General features: G+C 45.8%; 1 protein-coding gene across 1 annotated transcript in view; it reads left to right on the plus strand.

The window, feature by feature from the left end:
* Window positions 1–910: 910 nt before the first annotated feature.
* The window catches only part of ADCK1 (aarF domain containing kinase 1), a 177,481-nt gene continuing 171,172 nt past the window's right edge, over window positions 911–7,219 (plus strand). Inside the window, exon 1 of the mRNA XM_015418358.1 lies at window positions 911–1,055. The gene's annotated coding sequence lies outside the window, so the exon portion shown is untranslated. The remainder of the gene's footprint in view (window positions 1,056–7,219) is intronic.

Genomic DNA, 7,219 nt, shown 5'->3' on the forward strand with positions numbered 1-7,219 from the left:
CTTGTTGGTTGGACAGATTCGCTTGAACTGGAATGTTTACTATTTACATTTATTTAGATATGTATGCCAGGAATAGTTGAAGGCATGACGAAAAGAGGAAGACCCAGCATGAGATGGATTGAGTCAATAAAGGAAGCCACGGTCCTCAGTTTGCAAGACATAAGCAAGGCTGTTAACAATAAGACATTCTGGAGGTCATTAATACTTAACACACAGGTTAATTAATTATAGCATTGTGTGTAGAATAGCCAGGAGATCCTAAGATTGTCTGGCAGCCAGATGTTCTAGCTCTTTAGTGTTAAGCACCACTAGGTAGCGCGCTAGACTTGTTTTTAAGGCAGGAGGCAGAGGTGGTTTGACTCTGGGGCACAACCCCAGTATTCCTTGGAGGTCGCCCTTCCAAATACTAGCCAAGGCTAACCCTGCTTATTTATTTGTTTGTTTTGTATACTGCCCTCCCTGAAAGCGGGCTCAGGGCAGTTTACATCACTTTTAACATAATATCATTGAAACAATCATTTAATAATCAATTGAAACAGCATAAAATCTCCGACCATAAAATACCGTGCTAACCTGGGCTATCTAGGGCAGGGAAGGGTGGCCAGTGATTCTGCAGGATGGCCACAGGTTAAGGAAGCTGATTGGGAAATGATGTTTCTGATTCAGAAGGAGACTGAAAGGCGGAGTAGTTTGTCCTGTTCTTGCACAACAGAGATGAACCAGTTTCCCAGAGGCAACTCAGTTGCTGATGCGTGTAGGTTATTTCAAAGGCTGATGTACAAACAAGTGTTAGTGGAGGCGGCCTCACGGCGATTTGTTGGCTGACAGGAGAGCGCTGCATATCCCTAACCACCTATTCCCTTTCTGTGAAATCGTCTAGCACTCTGGTACTGTAGTTCTTTACTGCTTGTACGCCGCAAACATCCTATGACGTTGGATTTAGAGCAGAAACTACAAGTTCCAGCATCCCTTGTGAGGAACAGTCGGTACCACGTGCGAGAAGGGGGGAGGCTTTGATTTCGCCAAATAAAATTGTCGCGGTGCCCAGGAAGCCGGTAAGTGCTGGGAGCTGTGTCGCCTTTTACTCCGTGTGGAGGACGATCGGACGAAGCGGCCGGGGTGGTGTGGTGGTGGGATTGCCTTTGAATCATTCGAGGTACAAAGTCTTGTGGAATTTAGAATGCCGGGTAGCTAATGCGGAGACCGCCGAGGAGCCTGAGGAATTGGCATGCGGCGCCTATTACTCGCATCTCCCACATTTCCCAAGGCCAAATACACAAGTAATTTCGGGGCGACTCATCTGACCTCTGATTACGTCGCGCCTGCCCACCCGGTATCACCGCACACCATAATGCTTCACAGCCCACTCACGGGACTAGTTTCGTTATCTCCCAGTGTTGACCCTTCATTCAGCCAATCAGCATTTCTGCCCCCTCTTGGCTCTTTAAATGCACCCATCTCCCTTGATAACACCGGGTTGTCTGCAAGCATCCAGAAGACAGCCTTTAGTGCTCTGAAGGCTAATGGTCTTTAGTCCCCCCCACACACACCCCCGATTTGGAAGGTGACCCTGAATGTAAGACTGCCCTCCTCGCCAATGTTACACACAAACGTGTTTTGTGTTTTCTAAAAAACTGAGCGTAATTGTAGGTGAGTGAAAGATAACCCACTCTTTTTTGGCATAGCCTGGGGTGGAAAGTATTGCAATTGAGTGAATACAATAATATTCAGTGGTCAAGGATGAGAGACAACCAGAGTTTTCTCTCAAGTATTGATCTGAACGTGTTTTCATTTTGGCATTGAAAAACTATTTTAAACGGTCTACTGCCCCACCTTAACAAAAGTGTTTTTGCGCTTAAAGCAGTGGTCACCTTAAAAAGCAGTGGCGCTGGGGTTGCCAGCTTTGGGTCAGTGAATTCTTGGAGGCTTGGGGGTGGAGCCAGGGGAGCACAGGGTTCAGGGAAGGGAGGGATCTCAGCATGGTATGATGCCATAGGTTACATCCTCCAAAGCAGGCATTTTCTCCGGGGGACCTGATCTCTGGTGTCTGGAGGTCAGCTGCAATTCTGGCTCCAGGCCGCACCTGGAAGTTGGTAACCCTAAGCACTGGGAACAGCAAGCACTGGGAACAAAGCTGGTGTAGCGGAAGACCATTTCTTGTCATAAGAGACCCAACACTAATATTTTTCCTGCATCAGAAGCATATTTATATTTTAAATTTGCTTCGGGTGGTGTCTATGAAAATGTCTTATTTATTTACAAAATATATATCTGGCCTTTCTACCTCATGAGGGCCACCAAGGTGGTTAACAATTTAAAAATGCATAATAAAATCACATTTAAAACCATTTAACCCCCCACAAACACATCATTAAAACAAAAACAGAGTTAAAAATATGTACAGAGACAAAAACAGCAATCAAAAGACTGGTCAGGAAGGAATGCCAAACAAACAAACAAAAAAAAGTATCCCTCCACTGGCAGGAGATGGCAGCAGAAGGGGAAAGACAAATCTCCCTGGGGAAAGAATTCCAAAGTCTTGGTACCACAACCAAGAAGATCCTCTGTCTTCCTTCAGGTGGTAGTGGTGAGGGTTGTCCACAGTAGTGTAGGTACACATATCTGTTAGATGGGATTGGCTGTGACTCCTTGTTGAGTGTATGCTCATTAGCAAACTCCAGTTTGCTGCCCTGTAATTTTTCACAATGGTTTGGATAGAATGAGCTACCAGCTTTATGCTGGATGGGTGGGGTTGCCACCAGGAAAGAGATGAACCATGGTGATTAAAAGGTGTCTGGGGATGCATAACCAGTGTCTCTGTGGTCATGGTGTTTGTTTTGTAATTAAAAGGAATGGGTCCTTTCTCTGCCCCAGAATGCACCAGGCACCATCAAAGAATGTGCAATAGAAAAGAAAAATGCTATCATAAAGATTTTAATCAGCTATATAATTATAGGGAAGATCTCAGTTATTCCTGTTCTGTGTAATTACACATCAAATGGTCGATAAATTGCTCAATCATGACTGGATTGTCTGTGTTGGTTTATAGGGGTTCATCGGCACTGGCCATATTTGAGTCCAATTGATGGTGACCTTGCTCTGTGAGGATATTGTTACTCTGTTTGCCAGTGTTATTTGTTTATTTACTTCACCTTTGAAGAAAGATGAAGCATAAATGTGGGGGAGGATGGGCTAAAAGTACCACAAAATAAATAAAGGCACATTTACAAAAACTAAAACAATTTAGTTACTTTATTTGTAGACTGCTTTTGTTACACTAAAAATTACAAATACAATAAAACAACAATGCATACAATAAAAAACTGTCTAGAAAATTTGCCACAGACATTAAGCAATATAAAAAACTTACCATAATGTATAAAATGTGTCCAGGGTGGCCAGGTCCTACCTGGCAGCCAGCAGGGAGCTCCTGGGTCCTTGCCGGGATCTTCTGTAACGCACGTGGGGCACAGTTACACTTAGAAGTGATGTCAGTGCATCACTGCCGTCAGGGGGTGATGCTCTAGTTTTTGGTCAAAACTTTATGGGGTTTTTTGCCTTCAAAAATATAGAATTTGCCCAAAAACTGTGTTGGGGACGTCGTGCAGTGACATCCCTGTTTCGGGGTGGGGTTTCCCCTGCCGGCCAGCTGGTTGATGGTGGCTCAGAGCCCTCAAAAGCAGGGGAACCCCCACTGGGACCTGGGGGTTGGGAACCCTAAATGCATCCTTTACGAAAAAGGCCCTTCTAAACAGAACTGGAAGAATCAGAAAAACCCTTAGAAATCTGTGCACAGTGGTAGAAGATCATAATTAAGCTCATAATAAAATGCTTTCTCCTGGCAGTCTGACCTGCATCAAGATGGGTCCAGCCCAGGCCTGTACCTACATTGGAGCCTTTCAGGGCCCGCCCCCCGACTTACCACTAAGGCCCCCCAACTTCCCGCCCAGCCCTGGCCTCCCAAGTTCCAAGCCTCATGCCGCCCTCTCTTGCCCCCCTCTCTCTCTCCAGTAAAACAGTAAATCACAGTGTACAAATAAACAATATAAGCTGATTTTTATCTGCAATGTTTTAGAATTCAATTATAAACAAAATTACAACCATAACATTATAATATGCAATATAAAGCTTAGCAGTACATATAGAATACTACAGTGCTAGTTTCAGACAAACGACTGTCCGTTTGCGAGTCCTTCTTCAGGTTTGTCATTCTGTACTTATATCTTCATTAGAATGAAGTGCTGCAAGCCATATTTCAAAATGCTAATTCTTATACAATTTTGATGTACGCTACCGTGCTTATTCTGGTGACTGGGGAGCTCCTATAGCAAGCTCTAATGTGACTGGGTCTACAGTATATAATAATTGGCTAAGCTTCCCTGCCGCTCTTTCTTGTTTTTTGCCGGCCAGCAAGGTGAGCCCTGCCTCCAATCTCATGCTGCTGCTGCTGCTGCTGCTGCTTTCTCTTGCTTCTCTTCGGCTGGCAAGTCAAGCCCCTTGGGTTGGATTCTCCCACGCTGCTGCTCTGCTCTCTCTCTCTCTCACCGCTCGCTAGCCAGCAAGCCAAGCCCCGACTGCCTTCGTCCCTCCAATTCCCAAGCCGGCAAAGCAAGTGCTGCACAGCCCAATCCCTCCCTCGGCTTCAGGCCTCATGATTTTGCTCCCATTCCTGTTTTCCTCCTTTCCCTTTTTATTTTCAGAGCTCAGTTCTGCCTCCCGCCTTTGAATGGCAAGGATTCCTCTCCCCCCCCTTCCCTTTTTATCTGCAGGACTCAGCTCTGCCTCCCACCTTTGAATAATTAAATTATTTAAATTAACCAGTGCCAAGTGCTCCCTCCCAGGAGCTGCGGTGGCTCAAGTGGTTAAGACGCTGAACTGCAGGCTGTGGAAGGTCAGTAGTTCAGCAGTTCAAGACCCGAGTGTGCCGCAAGACGGAGTGAGCTCCCGTCTCTAGTTCCAGCTCCTGCCAACCTAGCAGTTCGAAAGCAAGAAATTGCAAGTAGATAAATAGGTACCACTTCGGTGGGAAGGTAACAGCGTTCCGTGCACCTTGGTGTTTAGTCATGCTGGCCACATGACCACGGAAACGTCTTCGGACAGCGCTGGCTCTTCGGCTTTGAAACGGAGATGAGCACCGCAACCCTAGAGTCGGATTCGACTGGCTTTCGAGCAAGGGAACCTTTACCTTTACCTTTAAGTGCTCCCTGAGAAATTTAAATGCCCCCCTGACTTAGGAATTCCTGGCTATGGGCCTGGTCCAGCCGGCCTTTTCAGTCAGTCTTGTGCAACTTTCCTGAACGCCCCTTCCCCCTTCAGCCACCATTCCACATGGCTTTAGTCAAGGCAGGTCCCGTGACTGGCAGCGTAGCCTTTTTTGGTGGCCATTTTTCACCAGCAGAAGGAATTCCACCAAACTTGGCATGGCTTCTTTTGTTTAGAACTGGTGTGTTGAAAGCATATTTCACAGCAGACAGAGCATTTAAAGTTCCCCCCTAGGGATGCCGTAGCAGCTTGTTTACATGCTAGAGGTACACCTTATGGAAAATTTCCCAGGCAATTTATTCTAACTGTTCTTTTTACCTTACATTTTAATATCTGCCTTTTATTACAAGAAAAAATTAGCACACAAACAGGTGTCTTTGCCGGCTGCTGCTGCAGCTCCCCACCAAACTTGCTATCCTCTGCTAGGTGTTGCAATTAGTAGATATGGCAATAGTTGCGATGACTCCAACTGCACAATATGGCTTCAGGTAAGAATAAAACATGGCAACAGATGGAGTATGCATGCACGCATTCCTGAAGAAGAATAATGGGAAGTACATGGGAAAAGAAAGATAAAAATGACTTTTAACGTCGTTGCGGGTAAAAAGGTCTCAGACGCTGTTGTTATGAAATTTACAAAAGAAAGTGTTTGAAGTCGAAATGCCCTGACCTGGCTAGCCCAGGCTAGCCTGATCTTGGAAGCTAAGTAAGGTCGGTCTTGGCCAGTATTTGGAAGGGAAACCACCAAGGAATACCAGAGTCGTGATGTGCAGGCAGGCGATGGCAAACCACCTCTGACCGTCTCCTCCCTTAAAAACCCCACAGGGTCACCATAAGTCAGCTGTGACTTGAATGAATATTCATTCGCTTTGGTAAAATATAGTTTAGAAATGTGTCGGTGTCCAGCCCCAAAACCCCGCCTAAAAGAAAGAAGATTGTGTTACTAACCTAGATAATTCTTACACTTAAAGCCAAGGAAGATTTTGCTATAATATACTACCTAAATATGATTATGCCATATGTATTAGATATAGCCATAGGCCATTGGTCCATGTAGCCCAGTGGTGCCTACTTTGATTGGTGGTTTCTTTCCAAGCAGTCATCTTGCCTCACCTCTGCTGCAGGAGATCGCTTTAACTGGACATGAAAGATTTGAGGTGGGGGGGTCTTCTGTATGCAGAGTAGGGGCTCTGTCTCTCAGCAAAGGAGCCTTCCTGCAGTTGCTGCTTGGCATATCCCCAAAGGATGTAATCCAAAAACAAAAATCAAGGATCAACTAGTAATACAAGGTATTACACAGCTTTTGCTTTTGGTGTGGATCAATGTGGCTATCGGCAGCTGAAGGATATAGGTGAACACTTGTTCCAAGTCTTCTCCTGGACGGTCTAGCCAAGTTGCACATATGGGAGTGGTGCTTAACACTTTTCCTCCACCCACTAATTCTCCCATTTAAGTCTCTCCTTCCCCATGATTGTTATTCTCCCCCTCTCCCATAGGTTCCAAAAGCAGCCAGGCTGAGGGGGGAAATTGTAGGGAGAGGGGTGTAGGTAAAAGAGAATTGCAGAGCATTGAAATGGCTAAAGGATCCATTTGGCTTGCGATCCTCTCCTGTAAGTGCCTCCTAGGCCCTGCACCGAAGTGGTGTCATCAAACACTGTTTGGCTACATGCTTTTGCAGACTTACAGTGTGACCCTAAGCAGATCTACACCTTTCTAAGCCCATGGCATGTAAGTCTGCTTAGGACCTGCGCCACTGATGTCTAGTTCCATCCTGAAAAAGTGCCATTCCAGTGAACACATTACACTATGCAAGGCCCAACTGGATGTTACATTCTGTGATGAGTTGGTTCTGGGTCTGATATTCCGTGCATGTGCAGCTCCAAAACAGGGCAAATAACTCCACACCCCACAATGACAGGGAGTCCCTCTTCCCATACTGCAGTGTCAAGCCAAACTG

This window comes from Gekko japonicus, unplaced genomic scaffold (genome assembly GCF_001447785.1).
Source record: "Gekko japonicus isolate JY-2015 unplaced genomic scaffold, Gekko_japonicus_V1.1 scaffold3, whole genome shotgun sequence".
Lineage (NCBI taxonomy): Eukaryota > Metazoa > Chordata > Lepidosauria > Squamata > Gekkonidae > Gekko > Gekko japonicus.